This window comes from Balaenoptera physalus (assembly GCF_965194825.1).
Source record: "Balaenoptera physalus genome assembly, chromosome: 3".
NCBI classification, from domain to species: domain Eukaryota; kingdom Metazoa; phylum Chordata; class Mammalia; order Artiodactyla; family Balaenopteridae; genus Balaenoptera; species Balaenoptera physalus.
The window spans coordinates 1,155,651-1,182,277 of record NC_138890.1 but is presented as its reverse complement, the minus strand read 5'-3'; the positions used below and the strand labels follow the sequence as shown (position 1 = coordinate 1,182,277).

The following is a 26,627-nucleotide window of genomic DNA, read 5'->3' as shown; positions in this document are numbered from 1 at the left end:
CTGGCGTGTTCATCCCTGGCGTCCTGAATAGGCAGCAATGACACACCTGCAGCCAAATCCCTGAGCAGTTTGACTGCAGCCTGGATGCGGGCTGCACCGGGGGCTTTGTGCCCTGCCCTGCAGGGATGGAGTTTCCTGCTCCGTATTTTTGGGGCACCGTCCTTTCTCCTTCAGGGGGGAGACCAGAAGACACACACCCCCCACCCCCAAGTGCCTGGCGAGTTCCCACTCACTCCTCCTCACTCAACAGATGTTGGCTCAGATGGATGAATTTGGCTCATGGCCAGCACAACTTTGTGGGGTAAAATCCTGAGGTTTTTCACACGATCATGTGTGGCTGTTTGTTCAACACATGCTAGGGGAACAGCGAATGTTTAGGGGGGATGGGAAGGTGTGGGAACAGTTTGTGGAGGGCCTGGCATGTGGCCTGTGCCCTGCTGGGTGTCTGACGTTTGTTCCCATAACTCTCCTTAACGCAGGACGTGGCATGTTCCTATGAGACCTGCCCCCCGTCTCTGGCTGGGATTAGGACTTTGGTCTATGGGATTCCTAATTCCCCATAACAAAATGAAAAGGCAAAATGGGATATATTTTGTCACAGGTATGATGTCCTTAATATATAAAGATTTCCAACAAATCAATAAGAGATGAACAAACCAACTTAATGAATGTGGGATCGTGGATAGGATGGACAATGGGAAAAGTTCATTCATGGAAAAACCGCTGAAATTCGAATCAGTTCCATGCTTTGGTCAGTAGGACTGCAGCAAGACTGATTTCTCAGCTTTGATCAATGTTCTGTGATCATGGAAGAGACATGGACCAAGGGAAGCTGGGTGAAGGGTATTAGGGAATTCTGTACTGTTTCTGCACCTCTTCTCTAAGTTGCAAATGACCTTAAAACCTTCCAAATGAACTGCTAACAATGGACACAGATAATCCACAAAAAGCATTACTATTACAATGACCTTTATGAAACACTTAAAACTGTTGTCATCAAAAAATTATAGGTAGGGCTTCCCTGGTGGCGCAGTGGTTGAGAATTCGCCTGCCAATGCAGGGGACACGGGTTCGAGTCCTGGTCTGGGAAGATCCCACATGCCGCGGAGCAACTAGGCCCGTGAGCCACAACTACTGAGCCTGCACGTCTGGAGCCTGTGCTCCGCAACAAGAGAGGCCGCGATGGTGAGAGGCCCACGCACCGCAATGAAGAGTGGCCCCCTGCTCGCCGCAACTAGAGAAAGCCCTCGCACAGAAACGAAGACCCAACACAGCCAAAAATAAATAAATAAACAAATAAATAAAATTTAAAAAAAGAAAAAAGAAACTTGTTTAAAAAAAAAAAGTAGGTAATACAATGAAATGTTACTTTTGGCCTTTGATCCAAGGAGGCGGACAAGCCAGGGCACCTGGGTGCAATGAGGGGTCTGGGATGGCTGTGAAAGATGACGTGGGGACAGTGACAGAATTTGACTGTGGACCGTGGCTTAGATGAGACCCGTGTCAATGTGGAATTTCCAGATTTTGATAACAGTCCTGTGGTTCCATAAGAGAATGTCCTTGTTTTTAGTACAGATACACTGAGGGATTTAAGGGTTAAGGGGCATGATGTCTCCAACTTAGCCCCAAATGGCTCAGAAAAATTGATTTGCATACATGTATAACTACATATATATACAACGGTATGTGTATGGATAACCACATAACTATACGTACCACAGTTTACATCCTATAACTGTGTATGTACATATATGCACACACACACCTATCTACGTATGATGTATGCATACACACGTCTACATACACGTACACACACAGGGAGAGAAAGAATTATAAATAGAATAATAAAGCAGACGTACGCAGTCGGCGAACGTGGATATCAAGGGTACAAGGAGTTCCTTGTCCTATTCTTACAACTTCTTGGTAAATTTGAAACTATATTGAAAACAAACGGTTAGAAAAAGACAGCCTGGAGGGTATTTTAACAGTGGTGAACTTCTGCTAATTTTAAATTAGCAGATTTAAATTTCATTTGGGGTATGTTCACGCACATCAAATTCACCCTCTTAAAGTGTACAGTTCAGTGACTCTCAGTATCTCTCTTTTTCTGTAAACCTTTGTGTGTTTTTTGAAAAAAATTTTAAACAATGAGCAAGTATCATTTTCATAGACAGTGGGGGAAAAGTTACTTAAAAATACCCGACCTTTCACCACTTTACAAACTGTGGACCACGTGTTGGTTGGACCTGGTGTCCTGGGACACGGTGATGGCACGAGAGGGACCTGGGGGGTGCAGCCTGCACCCTGTGCCACCCCGGTTGGTGCAGAAGCCAGGGCTTCACGCTTCCCACAGTCCAGAACACCTTGCCAGCTCCCTGCCGAGCCTCCCATCTGCTCAGCAGGCCCCTAAATTCAGAGCAAGGGCCTCATGGGGAGGTGGCTGGGGTGACGTGTCTGGCCGGGAAGCTGTGAGCTGGGGCGCCAGGTCCGTGAGCCAAGACAGAGGACGGGGCGGGCGGGAAGGACACACAGACCCTGGAGCCAGGTTTTTGCTGAGCCAAGATTCCCTCAAGTGAAAGAAGAGAGAACGGATGCACACCCATCCCCCCAGTGGGAACGCAGAATAAATATTACAAGTGGGTCCAAACAAACACGACCTCAAGTCCTCACCACGGCGGAGAAGGCGGACACGGCCTGGCCGGGGTCACCAACAGCGCTAAGTCACACGGCAGCGCAAGCCTGGATGTGCTGGAGAGAGGGCCCTTCACCCCCTCAGTCTATCTGCCCAAAGCCATCGCCCCAGCCTGAGCATGAGAAAGACACCAGACAGACCCTAAGAGAGGGACTTTCTACAAAACTCCCGGCCAGTCCTTCTCAAAACTGTCCCAATCATCGAAAACAAGGGAAGTCCGAGAAGGTCACAGCCCCAAGGAGCCTGTCATCACGCGGGTCCTGGGACAGACAGAGGACACTAATGGAAGGAGGTGACAACCGAATAAACGCTGGGGTCCCATTAAGGCTGATGCACGGATGGCCAGGCGGTGTCAGGTGCCAACACGGAGGTGGTTGGGTGACGGGCACACTCTGTCCTGTCTGTGGCTCGTCTGTGAATCTAAAACTATCCAAGAAGGAGAAGGTTTATTTAAAAGGTAATCAGAGCCGGCCAAGTGCTTCCTGGTGGGCCCATAACCCTGTCCCAGTTTCCTGCAACAAGGTCTGAGAGCCAGAGCGCGTTCGGTGACACGGTCCTGGGCGGCTGTGTGGCAGCTCGAGCCACGTGCGGCGGGCCGCGGGGGGAGGCTGGGTCTTTGCCGAGGGTCCTTCCCCGCTGCAGGTGATAGGTCGTCTTTGGGTAACGGTCCTGTGCCCCTACACATTCCCCCTGTGGTGTCAGCATCTGTGCGGGTTGAATTGTGTCCCCCCAGAAAGGCATGTTCATGTCTGGACCCCCCAGATCTGTGAGCGAGACCTTATTAGGAAATAAGGTCATTGGGGACGTGATCAAGTTAACAAGAGGTCGTACTGGAGTGGGGTGGCCCTGGTGTCCTGAGAAGATGAGGGAAATCGGGACACGGAGACACACGGGGAGACGGCCATGTGATGATGGGGGCAGAGTCTGGAGTGATACGGCCACAAGCCCAGGGATGTGAGGATCGTCAGGGACCCCAGAGCTGGGAGGGGCAGGAAGAACCCTGCCCTGGAGCCTCCGCAGGGAGTGCGATTGTGCCACACCTTGATTTCTGACTTCTGGCCTCCAGACCCGAGAGAACATAAATCTCTGGTGTAAGCTGCCCGTGTGTGGTGACTGTCACGCGGCCCAGGAGCTCACACAGCGTGCGATGACGCCGAGCTTTGCCACCCCGGTTCTCTGTCGGGGCTGGGAAAGGTGTTTTCTGAGCCCTTCCTTCCTTCTGCCTTGGTTACAGAGGGGCAGCTTCCGCCCTCTCCTTCTTTTACAGGAGGAAGAAGAAATCCAGAAGGTGGGACGTTCCATAAGATTCTCGGGCTCTAGAAAAGGGGTCACTTTCATGGGAAGGAAACAGACTCCATTCCCTGATGGACGGAGGCCAGGGTGGTCACCAGAGGCAGCGTGGGATCGGGACAGGGCCCTGGAGCCCAGAGAACAGCAGCCACCGGCCCCGAAAACATGCTCGAGGGGCGATGTGGAAAATTCTGTTGGGCTGGATAGCAGGTGCTATAAGGTTCTGGTTTTGTGCTGACGTGTGAGGGTGTCACAGCAGGTGCTCGCTGAGACATGCAGGGTCACGGGCGTGGTGCCTGCAAATCACTGTTCAGTGGTCCCCTGAAAAACGTGTGTGCAGAGAGATGACAGGTAGTTAACGCATCAATAGATGACAGATCAATAGACAGATTTCATACATACGACAAAGAGATGATAGATAGGTGACATCAGTCAATATGTAGATGATCTATAGATAGATGACAAATAAATAGATGACAAATAGATGATAAATACATGATAGATAAGATACATAGATGGGGACACAGGGAGGGGGAAGGGTAAGCTGGGACGAAGTAAGAGAGTGGCATGGACATATATACACTACCAGATGTAAAATAGCTAGCTAGTGGGAAGCAGCCGCATAGCACAGGGAGATCAGCTCGGTGCTTTGTGACCACCTAGAGGGGTGGGATAGGGAGGGTGGGAGGGAGGGAGATGCAAGAGGGAAGAGATATGGGGATACATGTATATGTATAGCTGATTCACTCTGTTATAAAGCAGAAACTAACACACCATTGTAAAGCAATTATACTCCAATAAAGATGTTAACAAAATAGATTAAAAAAAAGATACATAGGACTTCCCTGGTGGCGCAGTGGTTGGGAGTCCGCCTGCCAATGCAGGGGACATGGGTTCGAGCCCTGGTCCGGGAGGATCCCACATGCCGCGGAGCAACTAAGCCCGTGCGCCACAACTACTGAGCCTGTGCTCTAGAGCCGGCGAGCCACAACTACTGAGCCCGTGTGCTACTGAAGTCTGCGTGCCTGGAGCCCATGCTCCACAACAAGAGAAGCCACCGCAATAAGAAGCCCATGCACTGCAAGGAAGAGTTGCACCTACTCACCGCAGCTAAAGACCACACACAGCAATAAAAGACCCAACTTACTGATTGTAAGTAAATAAAATTGTTTAAAAATTAAAAAAAAAAAAGATACATAGATGATACGTAAAGGATAGATAAGATAGATAAACAGATAAGACGGATTGTGATAGATATTTACAGATTTCCCGCCACAACTTTATGCACGTACACACATATATTCCACACAAATGCACACGTCTCCTCCATGTATTTGTTTCCAAGAACCTTCCCTCCTTTCTGCGTGCCCCCCACCCCTGACCGCTGGTCTCTGTCCACAGCAGACCAGTTGCCGTGTCCCGCCAGCCCCCGCGGGCTGCTGTCCTGCAACATCCGTAGGTTCTCCAGGGCCGTTCCCCACCTCCGGTCCGGCCGCTCTGCGTCCTCCCCACACGCTGCCATCCTTCTGAGACCAAAGCCTGACCCCATAAATCTCTGTTGTGTTCCTGTCTGTCTCCCCCTCGGCCCTGCGGACATTCGGGGCGGGTCCTTCTCTGTGGGGCGCTGTGGGCTGTAGAGCAGCATGCCTGGCCCCCACCTACTGGATGCCAGGAGCCCCCAAGTCGTGACGAGCAAAGCTGTCTCAGCCACCTCGGGATCCCTGGGTGAGGCCCACATGGGGCTGGGGGCTTCACCACAGCTGACTCACAGACCTAGGAAGAAATCGGGGAGGTGCTGCAGTCAGACCCTTCCTGGGCTTCTGGATGTGGACCAAACCCCTTCCTGATGGGATCCAGGGTCTCTCTTGCCCCCTAGATCTCATCTGCACCCCCCTGTGCTACATCGTCTACCTGGGGAGGGCTCTGACGGCCGACATGCTGCCCAGGTCCTCGGCAGACAGATGGATGGACGCTCCTTGGTCGGTGATTTCTGTGATGAGAATCACAGCTGCAGCGGAGCCACGGCTGAGGTCTGGGAGAGTCCCGGGGACCTGGGGGAGCTGTCGGATCTAGCACCTGGGCCTGGGAACGCCAGGGGCTTTGGTTGTTATGACAACAGGGAGCCAGGCCTGTGGGAATGGGCTGTGCAGGCTACGACCACTGACCGGCCAGGGGCTGAAGGGGAGAGTCCGCCCTGGAGGGAGGGGAGCACAGGTGGGCTGCCGAGTCATTTGGGGGCTTGTACGTTTCACAGAAGGTTATTAACTTGAGGAGCATCGTGCCAACCGCTGTAGCATGAAAGGAACATGATGCTGTCTCAGCCTCCCGGAGCTCTCAGGAGGAGCATCTGCCGTCACTCACGAGACAGAATTCAGAGACACTAGCAAAGCCCCATGACTGGTCTCCCGGGGGAAGGGCATTCATCTTAGCCAGGGTCCTCCCCACCCCCAGCCCTGCTGACCAGCGGGGTCCTTCTCTGTGGGGGACCCTCCTGGGCGCTGCGGGGTGTGGAGCAGCATCCCTGGTCCCCACCCCCTCAACGCCGGGAGCCCCCCAGTCGTGACAACCACAGATGTCCCCAGACATTGCCCAGTGTCCCCTGCGGGGCGCAGAGTCGCCTGGGGCAAGACCTCTGCTAGGTGATGGCCACGCACCATGAATGTGGTCAGCACCATGAATGAGGTCATCGTCAGGACTAAACACACCAGGGTCAGAGGGAGGGAGGAGGAGGCCTGATGCTGGGCTCTGGGCTCAGAAGGAAACAAGGTCATGAAGACACAATGAGTCAGAGAGAGTGGCTGGCGGGGGTGGGTGCACTCGGCCCACAGGCTCCGGTTGGCTCCTCTCTGCGGGAAGCTGGCTGCTGCGTTTCCCTTCCCAGAAAACTCAGAAGTGCAGATCCACCCCCAGCTAAGGATGGGGTCCCTCACTGCAGGATTTCGTGGAAGGGAAGCTTGGTTAGATCTGCATCTCCTCCTTCTCGGTGCCCGCCCCACACTGCTCTCAGCATCAAGCCCTGTGGCGGCACCCCGCTAGGCAGACACTTAACGCCCACACTTCCCCACTCTCCTCTGCAACTTCACTCTGTTTCCTGAATGCATGTTTAGGAAGGACAAACAGTCTAGGCCATGCCCCACATCTTTGCTTCCTGGCTCGGCGGGACAGGCGGCGGGGCCCCCCCTCTAGCAGAGAAGGGGTGGGGAGCCACGCTGGCACCCAGGGCACTGAGCTGGCAGGGTGCTTCCTGGGACCACGGGGCAGGGCAGGGGTGCTGGGCAGTGGGGGCCGACACGGGGGGAGAGACTGGTGAGATCCCGAAGGTGGTGTCCTTGAGCAAAAAAGGAAACACGCTGGGGATGCTCAGAGACTTGTTTCTTGTGCTTGGAGAAAGCGTCTGCAAACATGCAAAGGGGCAGGCGACAAGGAACATGGAGGGATGGGCTCGGAATTGGGATCAGTGTGAACCCATGGCTTCTCTAGTAGGTAGGTAGGTAGGTAGGTAGGTAGCTAGCTAGCTAGCTAGATGATAGAAAAAATATACATACATAGATTCTTAGATAGATGATGGATGAATAGACAGATGATAGATAGATCATAGATAGATAGATAGAGATGACAGAAACATATGTACAATCATAGATTCTTAGATGACAGATGGGTAGATAGATAGGAAAGTAGACAGGTAGGTAGACACAACCAGCAACGTATTAGCCATGACACCCCAAAGGCACACGAGGAAGCTGGGCCCGTCCCCAAACGGGTTGATGGTCCCTGTGAGATGTATTTCACTTCACAGCACAGGCCCCTAAGGCAATCTCTGCGGCCGCGGAGCAGCAGGCCTCTGCCATTCTCTGCATCCAGTTAACGGTCCCCGGACACGTGCCCGCGATCTTGAACTTACGGAAGCAGAAGCTCTTGCTGCTTATTCACCGACTTCTGGCAAAAGGGGAGACTACGGTGATTCTCATCAAGGTGCTCATGCCCAGATTCAGCCGGGGGGTGGGCAAAGTATGGCCCAGGCCCCATCTGGTCCACTGCTTGCTTTTGTCAATAAAGTTTTATTGGAACACGGCCGCCCACAGTCCTTTACGAGTAGCTTCTGGAGGCCGCGTGGCAGAGCTGGATAGCTGCAACAGAGACCTCCTTGTCTCCAAAGCCAAAATCAGTTGCTACCTGGCCTTTCATGGGAAAAGTCTGTTGACCTCAGGGTGGCTGGCAATTCTTGGTGGTGTTGAGAGCATCACAGGTCCTCTTCTGCTCGAAGGCTTCGGGCACTTCTCCTGCTCCATTTTCGCAAGGGGACTGCCAAGCTTGTGCTGCCTCTCTGAGCTCACAGAGAGGACGTGCTGGAGGCCCTGCCCTGCACTGTCCTGGGTGGAAGCTTCCACACACACAGTCCCTTTCTGGGCCCAGGGCCACCCACGGGGGCTGCTTGGCCTGTGTGGGTTTAGCCACCCTCTTGCACTCAGTGTCCTTTTTGTTTTTAATTTCTGCTTTAAAAAGTAAATTTTAAAACTTTTGTAGTCATTACAGATTCACAGGAAGTTGCAAAAACCATGTGCGGGAAATACTGTGGACCCTTCCCCCGGCCTCCCCCGGTTGTAACATCTCGCGTAACTATAGTTAGTATCATAACCAGTGTCTTCATCCTCTTGGACTGTAGGAACAATAGCACAGGCTGGGGGGCTTAAAGCACAGACATTCATTTCTCTGGTTCTGGAGGCTGGAGTCTGAGATCTGGGTGCCGGCGTGGCTGGTTCCTGGTGAGGGTACACGTCCTGACCTGCAGTCGGCTGCCTTCCTGCTGTGACCTCACATGGCAGAGAGAGCTCTGGTCTCTCTTCCTCTCCTTACAAGGACACGAATCCTACATGGGGGCCCCACCCTAATGACCTCACCTAACCCTAATCCTCTCCCAAAGGCCCCATCTCCAAATACCATCCCATGGGCTTCAGCATATGGATTTTGGGGACACAGACATTCAGTCCGTTACAACCAGGAAATTGATACTGACACAACCCACAGAGCTTAGTCAGATGTCCCCAGTGTCCTGTGCACGCATGTGTGTGTGTGTCATGTAACTTTAGTGCATGTGTAGATTCATGCCCCCCACCACAGTCAAGACACAGGACAGTTCCAAGAGCAACCCCCCCTCATGCTACACCTCTCAGCCACACCTCCTCTTCCTCCTCCGTAATTCCTTCTTCAGTGCATCGATCAAACGTCCATGGTCCTCCACAAAATACTAGCAAACCGAACCCAGCGACATATGAAGAGGATTCTACCCCACGGCCACGTGGCGGAATGCACGGTCGGTTTAACATCTGACAGTCCACATAAAACAGCCCGTCGACAGAGTAAAGGACAGAACCCACAAGATCACCTCAATATGATGCAGATGAAGACGTGACATCTTTCTACGCTCCTCTGTCATAAAAACACTCACCAAACCAGGAATAGAAGGGAACTTCCATGCAAGCCACAGCGAAGGAGCCCGCCGGCCGCAACTAAGACCCAGCACAACCAAATAAATAAAGAAATAAAGAAGGGAAGTTCCTCAACCTGATCCAGGGTATCCCGGAAACCCCACAGCCACCAGGATGCTCCCAGTAAAAGACTGCACGCCTTTCCACCGTCACCAGGGGGGACACAAGGACGCACACTCTCGCCGCTTCTACTCAATGTGTACTGGAAGTTCCAGTCAGGGCAGTTGGGCGAGAAAACGAAATAAAAGGCATCCAGATGGGAGAGGAAGAAGGAAGACCGTGTCTCTGCGTGCAGAGGACAGATCTGGGTATAAACTGCATGGCAGCAGTGCAGCGCACCACAGGCCGCTGAGAGACCAAGCTAGTCTTGGAGCCACGAGTCTCTCCTGAGCTTGGTGGGGATGGGGCAGGGGCTGGGGGGGCGGGCAAGGAGGTCCTGCCGAACTGCGACTGGCCTTTACAGTCTCATTGACTCCCTCGGGACAACCAGAAGGGCAGCAGATTAGAAAGTCCCACTGAGATAAGGCCATGACGGGCTCTCTGCAGAGGGACAGGTAGTAAACAGACCTCTTAAAACACGTCATGAGGTTTTCGGTTTTTGTTTTGAAAGTCAACAGCTGCCCAGAGCCCGGCAGGGCAGGTCAAAGGGCCAATTCCTTGGCCGGGAACAGGGTGGGGACAGAGGGCAGCTGGAGCCGGACGCCAGCCCTGTGCGAACGTTGTCCCGTCGGGGCCGTATTTCTTCTCCATCCTCCTCCCACCTTCACTCCCAAATGTCTGCTGACGCATCTGTCCTTGGCTGCTCCGTGGGAACCCCAAACTCAGGGGGACCAACTTGTCTGGTTGAGCGTTCTAAGTCCTGCAGCCTGGGAATCCCTCAGCCCCGGCAAACCAGGGTGGCCCAGATGGCTGATCACCTCACGAACTCCTCCAGTTGGTCCCCTTTTCCTCCAGGCTCCCCCGCTGGGCTGTGTGGCACCATCGTTCTCCCTGGTGGCTTAGGTGTGACAATGGGGCCCCCGTGCTGTCCCCCCGGCAGGCCTCTTCTCACATGGCTCCTCAGATCTCCCGCCTGCCTCTCGGCCTTCCTGCATCTTTCCCACCTCTACTGCCTTAATCTGGTCCCCTCCTCCCGTAGCCAGGCCATGGGAGCAGGAAGGGTAATAAAACATTGATCTGGTGCCCCTCGGCCCTGAGCATGGAGGGCTGTATGATGTTTATGACCATTTAGCACAGGGAACTATATTCAACATCTTGTGCTAAACCATAATGGAAAAGAATATGAAAAAAAATGTATACATATATGCATAACTGAATCACTTTGCAGTACAGTAGAAATTAACACAACATTGTAAATTGACTATACTTCAATGAAATGAATTTTAAAAATTAAAATTAAAATTAAATTTTAAAAAGTCATAGCACACACACTACAACAGGGATGAAGCCCACAACACACGGAGTTTGAGAAGCTAGACGCAAAAGATTACGTAGCGTGTGATTCCATTTACGTGAAGCGTCCAGAAGAGGCAAATCCAGAGAGACAGGGAGTGGGTTATTAGGTGTCAGGGCCTGGGGGAGTGGGTGGGGGTGACTGTTAATGGGGACGGGGTCTCCTTTGGGGGTAATGAGAATGTTCTGGACGTAGATGGTGGTGATGGTTGTAAATTCTGTAAATATACTAAAAACTGTTGAATTGTACACTTAAAATGGTAAAGTTTATAGTATATAAAATTTTTTTAATGTCCATTTTATGTTTTTCAATTTCTTTCTTTTTTTTTTTTTGGCCATGCGGCTTGTGGGATCTTAGTTCCCCGACCAAGGATTGAACCCATGCCCCCTGCAGTAGAGGCGAGGAGACCTAACCACTGGACCACCAGGGAATTCCCTATAGTATATAAATTTTAACTCCATAACGCTGTTGGAAAATAAATGATAAGTAACAACATTATCAAGAGGTCAGGCCCTTAATCCAAATGAATTTTTCGGACACACTGGTTTTTAAGAGCATCATTAAAACAAAAAGATTAGAGGTGCTATGGGAGAAACAGAACGGGTAAGGGAGAACAGGAGGGTGGTTTTCAATTTTACTCTATTAGTGCATGATCATTTTCACATATTTTATAGATGAGAAAACTGAGGCTTAGAAATGGTAGAATTATGTGAACTATAGTCAATAAAACTGTCACTCTCTCTCTCCATCCATCTATCCATCCATCCACGCATCCATCCATCCATCTATCCATCTATTCATCCATCCATCTGTCTATCCCTCCATACACACACACACTTGCAACGGTAGAACTGCAACTAGAATTCAGGAGCTGCAAACCATGATCCAATACTATTCTTATCCTTTAAAAATGTCAATACCTATTTTATTTTTCAAAGTTAAACATGGTTCTTATTAGTACACTGTTCCCTGGATTCCTGATGCTCTTGATAACCTAGCAACGCAACATCTCTCAGAGGACAAGGCAGAAAATTCTCCCGCAGCATGTTCCACTCACAAACAAGTGCGCCTCGCTCAGAAGGCTCTGTGAACCGATGATGTGGAGGGTAAAAATAATCAGCCCTCCTTGCCACCTCTTACAAGATTTGTAAGGAATACTCCTATGTGCCCATGCTATGTGCCAAAACTCTACCCTGTCTCCACTCTGCCCCACTCTCTCTCATAAGATGCCAGAGATGCACACGGGATCCAACCTTGGCGTTCCACACACCCCACAGACCGCCCTGGAATGAGGGGCTGCTGCCCACCACCTGTGTCTCCAAGGACTGACCAGGCCTGAAGAGCTTCAGGGCAAACCTTGCTTTTCTGAAGCCACACTGAAAAGCAGTGGTGGCATTTAAGAGGAAAAATATAATATGATTTGTGCTTCTTCTTTATGCCTTTTTGTTATTTCCTATATTTTTCAGTGTGTTGTCATTTGAAAAAAAAAAAGTTAATTGATTTTTTTTTAAGGGAGAGATTATGGGGACCTGAGCATGAGACCCAGAGTTCCTCTCACTCCCAACTCCTTGACAAGGCTATTCACCTAAAGAACCAATGTAGAGGAAAAGTTTTTCCCAGGGCTAATGACTAAAGGAAACTCTCTTCTACACTTGGGAGCTTCAGGATGCGTGAGAGCCATAAAGCCAATAAAAAGACAGATAACAAACTGGAAAAATCACTCACAGCATATGTAATAGACAAAGTGTTAGTGCCCATCACATGTAAAGAGCACCTACAAATCAATAAGAAGAAAATCTCAGGAAAAATAAAGGTCCTTGAAGATATACAAACAGAAGAAAGAAAGAAGGAAAGAAAGAAAGAACGGAAGGAAGGAGGGAAGGAAGAAAGAAAGAAAAAGAGAAAGAAAGAAAGAGGGAAAAGGTGATCAATCTCTCTAATGACCAAATAAATGAATATGAATACATCAAAGAGACATCATTTTTCACACAACTGACTGGCAAAACTTTTACATTTAATTACTAATCATTATGGTAAGGCTGTGGGGGCAATGGTGCCGTTGAAGGGAGTTTAAATTGGTATAAGTTTTGTGGAAGGTCATTGTCAATGACTAAATTTTAAATGCATCAAGGGGGTGGCATATGGGGAATCTCTGCACCTTCCCCTCAATTTTCCTATGAACCTACAAGTGTTGCAAAAATAAAATTTAGGGAAATTAAATACAGCATACTTATTGTACTGACAAAAAGCGACAGCCAAAATACACTGTTAAGTTTTTGTTAAAGGCAGAAATGTATAGTTGTTATGTTTTTGTTTTGAAAAAGATCTCCTTCTGTCACAGGACTTGTTTCTAGCAACAAGGCAGACTGCATTGCCTATGTCTCCCTTCCTGTAAAGCCCAAGCAATACCAGATTAAAGAAAACTAACACTCTGGGCTCACAAAAAGGAAGAAAACTAGCAGAGAATCAAGACGCCAGAGGGCTGCACACCCGCGTGGTGGGAGGGGTGCGTCGGCTGCCAGGCTGAGAGACTGGCTGCTGGGCTCAGCCACCTTGGTGTTGCTATTGTGTTTATAATCTCTTTCTTTTTCTAATTTATAGTTTTCAGTTTACAGAAAAACCGTGAAGATAGTACAGAGTTTCCACGCACTCCACACCGAGTTTCCCCTATTGTTAATTTCTAGCATTATATGGCAATTTGTCTTAATTAATGAACCAATATCGATACATTATTACTAACTAAAATCCACATTTATTCAGGTTTCCTTAGCATTTCCCCAGTGTTCTTTCTCTGTCATAGGATCCCACCCAGGACCAGATGCTACATTTAGGCGTTGTATGGTTAATTTTATGTGTCAGCCTGAGCAGGCCAAGGGTGCCCAGAAACTTGGTGAAATAGTCCCGCTACTAGGGCTTGTCTGATGTTTTCCTCCTAGTTAGACTGGGGTGATGGATTCTGGGGAGAGAGGCTGAGGGGATAAAGTGTCCTTTCCACCCCAGTATATGAAGGGTACATACTTGTTACATATGACACCAAAAGCACAGGTAACAACAACAAAAAATGGACCTCATCAAAATTAAAACCCTTTGTGCATCAGAGGAGATTACCAATAGAGTAAAAGGCAAACAACAGAATGGGGGGAAATATTTGCAAATCATATATCCAATAAGGGGTTAATATCCAGAATACATAAAGAACTCCTCCTACTAAACCAACAACAACCTGGTTAAAAAATGGGCACCTGAATGGCCATCTCTCCCAAGAAGATACACAAATGGCCAATAAGCACATGACAAGATGCTCAACAGCACTGACCATTAGAAAACTGCCAGTCAAAACCACAAGAAATACCCCTTTGCACCCATTAGGATGGCTGTTATAAAAATAAAAAAGCAATAATAGAAAAGAACAAGATTGGTGAGGACGTGGAGATACTGGAACCCTTGGGCATGGCTGGTGGGGAGATGTAGAATGGTGCAGCCACTATGGAAAACAGTATGAAGCTTCCTCGAAAAATTAAACATAGAATTACCTATGATCTAGCAATTCCACTTCTGGGCGTATGCCTGAAAGTACTGACAGCAGGGACCCAAACATAGATTTGCACACCCGTATTCACAGCAGCATTATTCACAATAGCCAAAAGGTGGAAACAACCCAAGTGTCCATCAACAGATGAACAGAAAAACAAAATGTGGTCCATCCAAACATTGGAATATTATTCAGCCTTAAAAAGGGAGGAAATTCTGACACACACTACAGTGTGGATGAAACCTGAGGACATGATGCTGAGTGAAATAAGCCAGACACAGAAGGACAAATACTGTCTGATTCTACTCACAAGAGGTCCCTAGAGGAGTCAAATCCACAGAGACAGGAAGTAGATGGTGGGGGCCAGGGGCTGGAGGAAGGGATGGAGAATCAGTGTTTAACGGGGACAGAAAACCCACAGCCAATATAATACTCAACGGTGAAAAGCTGAAAGCCTTCCCACTAAAATCTGGAACAAGCAAAAAGGATGCCCTCTCTCACCACCTCTATTCAATATAGTATTGCAAGCCCTCGCCAGCAATCAGACACGAAAAAGAAATAGAAGGTATCCACATTGGAAGGGAAGAGGTAAAATTGTCATTATATGAGGATGACATGATACTATGTATAGAAAACCCTAAAGACTCCACATAAAAACTACTAGAGCTGATAAATGAATTCAGCAAGGTAGCAGGCAGGATACAAGATTAACATACAGCAACTGGTTGTATCAATATTTCTTTACTCTAACAATGAAATATCAGAAAGGAAACGTAAAAGGGACAGAGTTTCGGTTTGGGAACATGAGAAAGTTCTGGAGATGGATGGTGGGGATGGTTGCCCAACAGTGTAAATGAATTTGTTTTTAACATTTATTTATTTTATTTATTTTTGGCTGCACTGGGTCTTCGTTGCTGTGCGTGGGCTTCAGTAGTTGTAGCGCGTGGGCTCAGTAGTTGTGGCTCGTGGGCTCTAGAGCGCAAGCTCAGTAGCTGTGGCTCACGGGCTTAATTGCTCTGTGGCATGTGGGATCTTCCTGGACCAGGGCTTAAACCCGTGTCCCCTGCATTGGCAGGCGGATTCTTAACCACTGTGCCCCCAGGGAAGCCCAGTGTGAATGAACTTAATGCCACTGAACTTTATACTTAAAATGGTTAAGATGATAAATGTTATGTTATGTGTATTTTACCACAATAAAAAGTTTATTTATATTTATATATATATATATATATATATATATATATATATATATATATATATATATATATATATTTAAAAGGCCAGGACCCCCATAGGGCTGCATCCTTAGGGGAAGAGAGACTAGACAGAAAGTCCACCCAGCAGTGCAGAGGTGCAGTAAGATGCCCACCTCCGTCTGAGCCTATGGGCTTCCCTGGGGATTGGCAGCCATAGTCCTGTTCTCACCCCAAGTGGCTTAGAACCTGGAGCTAAGAAATCAACCTAAAATGTGGTCCCAAACATCTGAGGAACCTACCAGAACCCAGTCACTACAAAGGGACGTGCTCTCAGCCCAGGCCACCTGGGATCCTCCCAGCTAAGGCTTGGGATGGCAAATGTGCAATGCACTCGGCGTCGTCACACATCCCCATTTCCATGGGTGCGTGCACAGGAAAAGTCTAGAAGGAAAAGTCAGAGGTGAAATGGGAGCATTTAGTTAGCACATTACTCTCATCTGGCCTTCCACTTAGCTTTTTCTATAAATGATCCAATTTCACACTCACAACGTCTCTGTGATGGTTTTTATTCCACCAAACAAATGAGGAAGCTGAAATGTAGGAAAACAAAGAAACTTGCCCAAGACTCACAATTAAAATTTGTGGGCAAATCTAGACTGGACACTCGGCCCCCTGTCCCTGTGTCAATGACCGTCAATTCCCATCTATCCCACACTCTCAACGGGGGGTTAATTCCAGGGAGCAGGGCTTGCGGTTGGAGATTTCCACTTTCTCATGCCTGTGTTATTTATAAATACATTCTCGACAGGGGGTGAAACTCGATTCCCCGGGAGGGGAGAAAAATCTAACTCTTTTTATGCATGAAGCACAGCTGTACGGGCAACACATAAACAGATACACAGTGTACCTGTGCTGTTAGTATTTTTTTTTTAACTGTGGTGATCTTTATTACACCCCCAACATCTTTTTTTTTTTAATTTTTATTTATTTATTTATTTATTTATTTTTGGCTGTGTTGGGTCTTCGTTGCTGCGTGCAGGCTTCCTCTAGTTGCGGCGAGCGGGGGCTACTCTTCGTTGCGGTGCGTGGGCTTCTCATTGCGGTGGCTTCTCTTGTTGTGGATCACGGGCTCTAGGCGGGCGGGCTTCAGTAGTTGTGGCATGTGGGCTCAGTAGTTGTGGCACACGGGCTCAGTTGCTCCACGGCATGTGGGATCTTCCCAGACCAGGGCTCGAACCCGTGTCCCCTGTGTTGGCAGGCGGATTCTTAACCACTGCGCCACCAGGGAAGCCCCTGTGCTGTTAGTATTTTATGGGTCTTCCATAAGGAGAATTTTTTCTCATCACCTCTTTGATTACCAGAACTTGAATTTTTCCCAATAATGAGCAACCTCCAAAGGTGGACAATTAAGGGATTTTTAATTGAACTATAATTGATTTACAATATTGTGTTAGTTTCAGGCATACAGCAAAGTGATTCAGCTATATATATGTATATATATTCTTTTTCAGATTCTCTTCCATTATAGGTTATTACCAGATAGTGAATATAGTTCCCTGTGCTGTATAGTAAATCCTTGTTGTTTATCTATTTTATATTTATTGGTGTGTATCTATTAATCCCATACTCCTAATTTATCCCTCCCACCACTTCCCCTTTGGTAACCGTAAGTTTGTTTTCCATGTCTGTGAGTCTGTTTCTGTTTTGTAAATAAGTTCATTTGTACTATTTTTTAGATTCCACATATAAGTGAGAGCATATAACATTTGTCTTTGTCTGACTTACTTCACTCAGTATGATAACCTCTAGGTCCATCCATGTTGCTGCAAATGGCATTATTTCATTCCTTTTTATGGCTGAGTAATATTCATTGTATATATGTACCACATCTTCTTTGTCCATTCATCTGTCAATGGACATTTAGGTTGCTTCCATGTCTTGGCTACTGTAAATAGCGCTGCAATGAACATTGGGGTGCATGTATCTTTTCAAATTAGAGTTTTCACCAGATATATATGCCCAGGAGTGGGATTGCTGGATCATACGATAGCTCTATTTTTAGTTTTTTAAGGAATCTCCATACTGTTCTCCATAATGGCTGCACCAATTTACATTCCCACCAACAGTGTAGGAGGGTTCAACAATTAAGAGGTTTTTAAAAGTATCATTATGAACTCATGGCGTTTAGATATATGGTATGTCTTCATCCACTGCCAGCATTATTCTTTTTGATAAGCAATTAGGACAAGGAAGTCTAAAAAGGATCATGAAAAAAAGAAAAAAGAAGATTGAGAGAATGCTGATTTATACTGAGCCAGTATCACTTCTGTATAAATTTATTTTTACATGAAGGAAAAAAAGATTGAAGCTGAACTAAAAGGTCACTTCACTGCAAGCTGGAAAGAAGTCTAGTTTCTAAGAAACATCTCCAAAAATGGGAAGTTGAGTTTCTAAGGAACAGTTCCACTGAGTTTTGGTGAAGAAGTGGGGCTGCGAGCTGGAGAGCAGGACAAGGCAGGAAGCAGGGTGCCCCACGTGTGGCTGGAAAAACCAAATGCCACTGGCTCCTGCTGGCAGGAAGGGCGCCCTGCTCTTCGCTCCGCAAGCATAAATACCACGTGGTGCTTTGCTGGCCGGCCTGCTGTCCTGGGCTCACCCCGGGAGCGCTGCACTTTCCCTCGCTGACTTGGGGATTATCTGTCTTCTTGAAAATCTACGCTGGGATCTGAGGTTTCAGTTTCACCAAAATAAATCCTGCACTGGCCCAGCCCTTCCTCAGTTCATCCAAACAAACCAGTCTGGTTTCTGAGAGCATTTCAAGGGGTGCTGGCGGAAACAGCACTGCCCTGCCGGCCTCCGGAATGCAGGATGCAGAGCTTGTGGACGATCTCTCATCCCTTGGCAGCCCTGTATGCCAGGGGGTACCAAAATCCCCAAATTCGGGGAAGTTTGGGCATTTCTCTAAGGTTGTGAAGTAGGTTGTCAACCCAGGTTTGGTCTGGAACGTCAAAGTTCAGAGGCAACCCGGAAGCACTTGAATGAAGGGATGTGGTGGTCTCCCCTCTCCCTGCTCCCACCCCCCAGGGATCCTTGCCTCTTGCATTTTTAAAAAAATTTTATTTATTTATTTATTTATGGCTGTGTTGGGTCTTCGTTTCTGTGCGAGGGCTTTCTTTAGTTGCGGAGAGCGGGGGCCACTCTTCCTCGCGGTGTGCGGGCCTCTCTTGTTGCGGAGCACAGGCTCCAGACGCGCAGGCTCAGTAATTGTGGCTCACGGGCCTAGTCGCTCCGCGGCATGTGGGATCTTCCCAGACCAGGGCTCGAACCCGTGTCCCCTGCATTGGCAGGCAGATTCTCAACCACGGCGCCACCAGGGAAGCCCGCCTCTTGCATTTTTAAGGCGGGTGCCTTCATTTGTTCACAGACCCCATGGGGTAGGAACAAGGCTCCCCCCCTCAGCACCATGGACATTCAGGGCCAGGTCATCCTCTGAGGGGGCGTCCTGGGCACTGTGGGGTGTGCAGCAGCCTCCCTGGCCCCGCCCACTCAGTGCCAGGAGCCCACCCTGGTCATGAAAACCACAGATGCCCCAGACATCGCCCAGGGTCCCCTGGGGGCCAGTTCACCCAGATGAGAGCCCTGATCTAGAAGAACTCATGACACATGAACAAGCAACTGGCCTTAGTTGATTCAGCTCAAGGAACGTCTGTGGCGCATCTGCTAAAGGTTGGTCTGGGGACTCCTACTCCCCAGCTGCGTGGCTCTGGGCAGGTCAGTCGACCCCTCCCACATCTCCTGGGGCTGTGCGGTCAGCGCCCCCACGGGGTGCTTGCTACTTGGAGCCGTGGATGGGTGAAGGCACAAAGGAAGAGAGCAGGAAAAAAGGCATGGCAATGTAGGGAAGTCCAGCTGACACCCACAGAAGTCATAAACTACATCCTTTTTCTCGATCTGTGTCTCCCTTGAAAAAGTTCCATCTGCAGCCTCCAAATGACTTGCAAAAACTTAAGCAAGAAGTTTAGAAAAACGAGTGACAAGTGAACCGAAATGTGGCCTCCAAGACCACAATAAGGTTGAAAACAGCATTTTCTCCTTGGAATTCCAGGCCTTCCAAGGTCTCATACAGCCTTTTCATGGACTTCAGGTTGGGCTGACCCCTTAATGAATGTTCCTAATGCACTTATAACACAGTGCAATTTGCAAAAATTCACATTATTGCAGTTGGGAGCAGCTTGTTGTGTTTAGGGGAGGGGGGGTTAAGGTGAGTCTCATTATCTGAGCATTTGGCATCATGAATTCAATGATCGTGAGCTGGACTGAAAATACAACATGAGGAAAGTTTTGTAAACCAAGCAGAAAGGAAGTCCACCCACCATTCTGCAAAGGCACCCACAGGGGACGCACCCGGAGTGAGACGGGTGATGCCGAATTAAGCTCTCCCATTCAGTCCCTGTTCCAGATGCTCTCATGGTGAAAAGACTTGTGGTGTGTGATTACTGCTTCTCTTCCTATTATTTTTAATATCACGGCCCCTACATGCAAGCCATCTGCTTCTGTATATAGGTGAAGGTACCCCAGATTTTTCTGACACTGGAGGGAAAACGGCCATGTTGGACTCACTGAGTGATAGCCCCCCGGGATGTTCTGCCTTATCTCAACTTTAATCTTTTAAAAGATAATAATTAGAGGAACACTCATGGCAGTTAAGAACACCAACTCTGGAGGCAGAAGGGTTGGTTCCCACATCCAAGTTCTCCTGTCCGGCGGCTACGGGAGACACGGAAACTGAACTGGACGAGATGTGCCGTAGCATGTGCCTTAAAGGCAAATGAGGCGGGCTTCCCTGGTGGTGCAGTGGTTGGGAATCCGCCTGCCAATGCAGGGGACACGGGTTCAAGCCCTGGTCCGGGAAGATCCCACATGCTGCAGAGCAACTAAGCCTGTGTGCCACAACTACTGAGCCTGCGTTCTAGAGCCCGCGAGCCACAACTACTGAGCCCTCGTGCCACAACTACTGAGCCCGCAAGCCACAACTACTGAGCCCGTGCGCCACAACTACTGAGCCTGCGAGCCACAGCTACTGAGCCTGCGTGCCACAACTACTGAGCTTGCATGCCACAACTACTGAGACCATGAGACACAACTACTGAGCCCATGCACCACAACTACTGCGCCCGCAAGCCACAACTACTGAGCCTGCGCACCACAACTACTGAGCCCACGTGCCACAACTGTTGAAGCCCGTGTGCCTAGAGTCCGTGCTCCGCAACAAGAGAAGCCACTGCAATGAGAAGCCTGCGCACCGCAACAAAGAGTAGCCCCCGCTCGCCGCCACTAGGGAAAGCCTGTGCACAGCAACAAAGACCCAACGTAGCCAAAAATATTTTTAAATAAATAAATAAAATAAAATTACTTAAAAAAAGAGTATGCTTAGTTTGAAAACAAATAAAAAGTACAAAAAAAGAAGTACATACAGGTAAAACCTTCTTAGCTATGGCACCAAAAACACAAGCGACACAAGAAAAAAATAAATGGGGGAACGTCATCAAAGTTAAAAGCATTTGTGCTTCAAAGGACACCAGCAAGAAAGTGAACAGACAACCCACAGAATGGAAGAAAATATTTGCAAATCCTATCTCTGGATGAGGAACTCGTCCGAAAAACCACATATATGTACATCATTATGATGAGTAAAAGGTATTGGGGAGGGTGTGCATGAGTGGTGGTGCAGGGGGCATCTGGGAACTCTGTACTTCCTCTTAATTTTGCTGTGAATTTTAAAATACTCTAAAAAATAGTCTATTAAAAAAAATATTGAGGACCCCAGACAGCTTGTGTTAAAAAAATCCCAAAAAAACTATTTCTAAAATTTTAGCAGGACTACATTTTTAAATGACAAGTAACAACTTTTCAAAAAAATATTTTTTTTTAGGGAGAACAGTGCTGTTTGCTGCATTTTGCAAATCTCTTCCGTGTGTGTCTGAACAGAAGACAGCTGGATTCTCATGCCAGCTTCTGCGTTCAATCTGTTGTGACATGAGACCCACGTAACTGCTGGAAAACAGCACACACGTGTGAGAAAATGCGAGTGACAGAGGCCAGGAGTGCTTAGTCTTGGGACGCTACCAGGGAGAACCTGCTGCAGGGTCTCCTCTCCATTTCACAGCTGGGAAAACGAGCTCAAAGTCGGCACCAGACCTGCCCAAGTCCACCACATGCAGCTCAAGTCCCGGGATACACCTGGGACCCTGCGTCTCCAAAGACTTTGGCCGTGGGTAGGTAGCCCCAGACCCACCATGCCTCAGTTCAATCCGACCAACCGCTGACCGCCCAGTGTTTCCAAGGTGATGCGATGGAGGGGTCCCGCTGAGGGCCGTGCCGTTTTGCAGGTTCATGGCCCTCCATGCGGTATACGCCTCTGTCGCCCCTGCCCTCCCGCCAGTGTCCCCACTGCTGGGCAGCAGGAAAAGAGAGGCACCTTCAGAAAGAGAGCGGATGTCACCTGCCCCCGCAAGATGCCAGCCAGGAAAAGAAAAGGCGGTGGGAATCCCAGAGGGTCCTTCCCGCTCCTTGCAGAAGCTGCGAGGAGCGTTTTGGAGGCGTCCCCCGGAAGGAAGCCTGTTGGCCCCAGACATGATTCTCACCGAGGCTGAACCACCCACAGGCTCTGGCTTCGCTCTACTCCCTCTGGGCCTCGGGTAGAAGCAATCAGCAGAAAAGAACAGTCTGTGTGAGGGCCCCAGGCCACACCAGCCCCCAACTCGGCGAGCAGATGAAGGGAGATTGCGGATGGCGGGCGGACTGTGGGGACACCTGGGGCCAGGGCCCTGGAGCACATGCGGGCGGACTGTGGGGACACCTGGGGCCAGGGCCCTGGAGCATCTGAGCACAAGGCACTAACAGCATGAGCCACCACCGATGGTATTCTGGGAATCAAATGAGTCCCAGACGCCAGGCTGCGAAGCAGAAGCCAGTCTCAGCCCGGGCAGCAGGCCACGCCTCTCCTCTTTTCCACTTTTTCTTCCATCAGAATTGCCTTTTATAGCCCGGTTGATATTTACCAACCAGATGAGGTCAGAGGGTGACAGTAGTAACCACTGAAGTGTAAAGCCGGGGAGGACAGGCCAGATCAAGGCTGGAACCCAGACCCTGGGCTCTGGGGCAGGCGCTGGGCACAGAAGCGTCGAGAGGTCATAGGTCGGCGGCTGGCGAGGGCGAAAGGGTGGGGCAGGGCGGGCATCCTGCTACCAAGAGCCGACCTGCTGTGATCTTTCCACCCCTCCAGGCTGCAGACAGTGGAAGCTCTCTGGAGAAGCCCAAGGAATCCAACCATCCCAGGCTGGGAAATGCAAACTCAGGCCCTTGTTCGCAGAGCCTGGACCCGAAGCTGCCCAAAACTATGCAGGGCTCATGCTGACGGGGTGACGGCTAAATATAGGAAACCCAACTATCTGGAGAATGCAGCTTCTGCATTTGGGAGGGTAACGTAAGTTTGTTTTTATTCATTGTTCACAGATTTTTTCTGTTTTTGTTTTTGTTTTTTTGTAGGGCATTAGAGCTGGGAGGAATTTCAGAGTTTGCCTCACGGAGATTCATTTCACAGACAGGGGACCTCAACTCAAGAGGGAGGGGCGTTTCATTTTTTTTCTTTTTTCTTTTTGGTCGCACTGCTCGGCTTGTAGGATCTTAGTCCCCCGACCAGGGATTGAACCTGCACCCTCGGCAGTGAAAGCACTGAGCTCTAACCACTGGACTGCCAAAGGACCACTGGAATTCCCAGGAGGGATGTTTCTTTTTTTGAGGAACTGGACGTTTTCTGCTCCATGCCTCTGAACCACGGCAAGGAGACCTCTCCCCATGTTCTCCACTTCTCGCCTCGAGGGTCTGCATCTCCCCCTCCCCACATTCAGGGATGGAGTGTGGTCTGTTGGTATGCTTTTCCCAGAGACAGATGTTGTGGGAAGGGCAAAATCCAGCTGGGGCTTCCCCCCACCTTAGAAATAGTCAGCCCAGGGGCTTCCCTGCTGGCGCACTGGTTAAGAATCCGCCTGTCAATTTAGGGGACACGGGTTCGAGCCCTGGTCCGGGAAGATCCCACATGCCACAGAGCAGCTAAGGCCGTGCGCCACAACTACTGAACCTGTGCTCTAGGGCCTGCGAGCCACAACTACTGAGCCCACGTGTTGTAACTACTGAAGCCCGGGTGCCTAGAGCCTGTGCTCCGCAACAAGAGAAGCCACTGCAATGAGAAGCCCGCGCACCACAACGAAGAGTAGCCCCCGCTCGCCGCAACTAGAGAAAGCCCGCACGCAGCAACGAAGACCCAATGCAGCCAAAAATAAATAAATAAATAAAATTATTCTTTAAAAAAAGAAACAGTCGGCCCAGAGGGCCCAGGAAAGCAACTGAATTCTGGGGGAAGGTTGGGTACCTTTGTGCAGTCTGTGTTAGTTTCCTGGGGCTGCTGCAACAAACCACACGGATTTGGTGGCTTAAGGCAGCAGAAATTTATTCTCTGCAGTTCTGGAGGCCGGAAGTCTGAAATTAGCATCACTGGGCTGTAATCCAGGTGCGGCAGGGATGCGCTCCCTCGCCTCCCCAGGAGGCTCCAGGGGAGGGTCCTTCCCACCTCCTGCAGCTCTTGGGGCCGCGGTGTCCTGAGCTTGTGGTCGCGGCCTTCCAGTCTCTGCCTCTGTCTTTCTGTGGCCTCTCCTCTGTGTCTGTGCAGAATCTCCTCCTGCCTCTTTCTTTTTTTTTTTAACTTTTTAAATTTTTTGGCCGCACCGCGTGGCATGCAGGATCTTAGTTCCTGGACCAGGGATTAAACTCACACCCCCTGCAGTGGAAGCTCAGAGTCCTAACCACTGGACCGCTAGGGAAGTCCCTCTGTCTCCTTCTTATGACTGCATCAAGGGCCCACCAGGATAATCTCCCCATCTCAAAAGCCTTCATTAAATCACACCTGCAAAATCTTCGCCTGCTCAGGTAACAGAGTCACAGGTTCCTGGGACTTAGGACCTGATATCTTTGGGGGGGGTCATTCTTCAGCCAATCCCGAAGTCTCTCTCCAGGGCCGACGTGCATGCTGACAGGAATGCCCCCATGCCCAGCACTAGGCGGCCTGCCCAGGAGAGAAGGCAGCTGAAGCAACGGGCGAGGCGGTGCTGTCTTCCTGGAGGACGACCCCACACGGAGCTGGTAAGGCTCCCATTTGGGCCGACAGGAGAGTTCCAGAACCAGGCAGTGGTGCTGGTTGCACAACACTGTGGATGTGCTAAATGCCAATGAATTGTCCGCTACAGAAAGATTAAAATGGTGGAATTTTTTTTCAAAAATTAAGATGCGAGGGGACTTCTCTGGCAGTCCAGTGGTTAAAACTCGGCGCTTCCACTGTAGGGGGCGTAGGTTCCAACCCTGGTCGGGGAACTAAGATCCCACATGCTGCAGGGTACGGCCAAAAAAATTTTAAAAAAATAAAGGAAAAAGAAAAATGAAGGGACTTCCCTGGTGGCGCAGTGGTTAAGAATCCGCCTGCCAATGCAGGGGACACAGGTTTGAGCCCTGGTCCAGGAAGATCCCACGTGCCACGGAGCAACTAAGCCCATGCGCCACAACTACTGAGCCTGCGCTCTAGAGCCCGTGTGCCACAACTACTGAAGCCTGCCTGCCTAGAGCCCGTGCTCCACAACAAGAAAAGCCACCACAATGAGAAGCCTGCGCATCGCAACAAAGAGGAGCCCCCGCTTGCCGCAACTAGAGAAAGCATGCACATGGCAATGAAGACCCAACGCAGCCAAAAATGAATAAATAAATAAGAAAAAACAAGAAAAATGAAGATGGAAAATAAAACCCGCCCGGGGTCAGCTTTGCATCTGGGGCTCAGCCTGGCACTGGGACCCACCCTGGCGGCATCCTCCGTCCACCCCCACTTAAGCTGCGGGGCTGCCGCCACCTGCTGTGGGAGACGGCGTGGTGGGTGTCAGGATTAACCCGTGGTCACCACTAAAAACAAGTGAGAGGCTTTCTAGGGAGCAGCCTGAGAGAGCCTGGCCTGCAGCTGCAGCCAACGGCAGCAAACAGGTTCCTGCCTGGCCAGCTGTCAGAGAGCACGCACGCGGGCCACGGCGTAGGAGATGCCGGGAAGGTCACGGGAGCTCACCGGCAGCCCCTCGAGGGGCTCCTGAGGTCAGATGGCATTTGAGAGAAAGGTGAGACAGAGCCTGCTGGCTGCTGGGCCACTGTGCAGCGCAAAACACGTCAGTTTTGACACCTAAAAGTCAGAACGGTCTGCAGGTGGCGAGTAGGTGGAGGGGAGGAGGGGGGCGCGGGGAAGGGACAGAGGAGGAGCAAAGTCTAAACGAGAGAGTAAGATCTGATTCAGCAAAGGTTCTGCCTACACAGGATCTGCCCGGTGAAAAACAGAAACCCGATGCCACGCAAGGGCAGACTTGCGAACAGAGATTACAAACGGGACCTGGGAGTTTTTCTGTGCGCGTGTGCGTGTGTGCACGCGTGCGTGCACACACACACACACACACACACAGACACACACATGGTGGGGCGGGAGGGGGCACGTGGATATTCCGACAGAGGTGGCAAGCACGGCCAGCACCGTGGGAGCCGAGGGTACAGCACATGACCTCCCCGAGGGACGCAGGTTTGCGATGGGACACAGGCAGCTGGCTCACGTGGCCCCGGACGCAGGCACACATGTGCTGCCTTGGACTCAGCCCAGAGTCACGAGGCGGGGACTCTGGCAGAGCTTCCCTCGCTTCCGCCGGACATCCCGGGCCAAGGTGCTCAGGGCCCCTTCCTCCTCCTGCAAAGAGCTCGGAGGGAGGGTCCCCAAGTTCCCCCGTGCGGTGGACAGAAGCGCAGGACACCGGGGCCCCGGGGGCCTCCCAGGTCTGTGGTTTGCTGGCACCCTCTCGGCCAGCACCACGGCCTCCGTCAGATGCCTGCAGGCCTGTGAACACAG

The 26,627-nt window shown here is 50.0% G+C and overlaps 1 protein-coding gene and 1 long non-coding RNA gene across 2 annotated transcripts in view; both read right to left on the bottom strand.

Annotated features, from left to right (window-relative positions):
• Positions 1–26,627, bottom strand: part of GNG7 (G protein subunit gamma 7) — a 151,139-nt gene that overhangs the window by 50,535 nt on the left and 73,977 nt on the right. The window lies entirely within an intron of this gene.
• Positions 11,218–22,622, bottom strand: LOC309658097. The gene is made up of 2 exons (XR_014262034.1): positions 22,509–22,622; positions 11,218–22,462 (listed from the first exon to the last, which is right to left on the bottom strand). It is a non-coding gene; the product is annotated as an uncharacterized lncRNA (long non-coding RNA).